The following is a 1,675-nucleotide window of genomic DNA, read 5'->3' as shown; positions in this document are numbered from 1 at the left end:
GATGGTGCGCGACTCGCCGCCCGCCAGGACCACGCCGGTCAACTCGCCTTGCACAACCACACCGACGATTACTACGATTTCGGTTACCTGGGTATGTTCCTCTTTTAAATAAGCACAATATCACCCAAATAATAAAATTATCATTTTTATAATGTGCCTATTAAAATAAATATTACTATATAACAACATACAATCAGAGAGCTTGGTAGAGATAACGGATACACATTTTATATACGAGTATCTTGAGTATCTATACTTACGTGGTGACTTTCCTTTTATTCACTAAATTATTCAATAATTTCCTACATACAATCTTATGAATAGTAAATCCATATATACGCAAGTTAATCATATAATATCATACATATAGTAAAAATATAACTAAGTAATAATTGATCTTCGAAAAATAGAATACAATGTGATAACAAAAGTTAATTTAATTAATTAGCCATTGTCACTGACACTATGTTTATTTGGAGGAAATATGTAGTTATACAATTACACTACTGTTTGACTTTTTAATTAGTTTATGAAAAGTCATCAAGTAAATGAGCCTGTTTATCGTTTAATTAATTAGATGGCGGAACGCAACGTTTACAATAATTATATTAAGTGATACCTACAGCAAACTGTGGCAAAGTAATTGATTAATTGCTATCGAATATCCGGTAATTACATCATTACAATGAAATACACATTTGATGTATTTTTCCTTGACAACTTGTTAAACAAACACCGAGGTGGTCTACGTCGCTGAACACCTCGGTGTTCTCGCCGCTCATTTGCCCACTTTCATTATAAAAAAAAACAACAATATTAAATGCCTATCCAACCAAATTGTAAATTGTCTTTTAACAACCTAACGTGTAAAATATGTGATGGAAATATCGGTTTTTGTTCCCTTATCTGACAGTGACGTCATTTTTAAGCTATCTGAGCCTCTAGGCTCTATCTCTCCTCTGCCTCTAGGGCCTGTCAAACCACTGGCATTATAGATTAGCCAGTGGTTGGACAGGCCCTTAAACAAATTTCAATAAAAATCATAATGTTTTTAACTCTTTAGGCTTGGTCAAGTGCATATTGTGTTGACAATAAACACCAGCGTTAAATATAACAGATTGAACTAAGAGAACGAAAAATTTTATACTCGTCTAAGGGGTATTTCCTTCTTTCATGCACCACATGAAGAAGAAAACTATAATTGGGTTTTCGGCACCTCTAACTTGTTCTAGACGTATTAGAATTTTATTTCACGCACATCTCTGAATTTCTAGACCATCCATTTCATTGGTCATTTAGCGATATATGTTGTTATGAGTTGTAAGCTGGACACAACACAACATTTGCTTGTATTTCAAAATTCTACTAGATTACAATGCCCTGATTATGAAAATGTAGGTTTATTTTATTAATATTACTATAACAAATTCGCGGTATGCTAAAAAAACTACATAGAAAAGAACATTAGGCACGTCAGGCATAAAACCTTGATACCAAAATTCATCATCATCATTATCAACTTGCCCTTATCCCTTACGGAGGGTCGGCATAGTATGTGCTGCTCTTCCATGCATCTCTATCAGCCGTCATATTTGAATCCACTCCTTTCTTAAGCATATCCTCTTTCATACAATCCATCCATACTTTCTTCGGTCTTCCTCTTCCTTTGTAGCCA

This window comes from Papilio polytes, unplaced genomic scaffold, assembly GCF_000836215.1.
Source record: "Papilio polytes unplaced genomic scaffold, Ppol_1.0 DF824024.1, whole genome shotgun sequence".
Classification (NCBI taxonomy): Eukaryota; Metazoa; Arthropoda; class Insecta; order Lepidoptera; family Papilionidae; genus Papilio; species Papilio polytes.
This window is presented reverse-complemented; position numbering follows the sequence as displayed.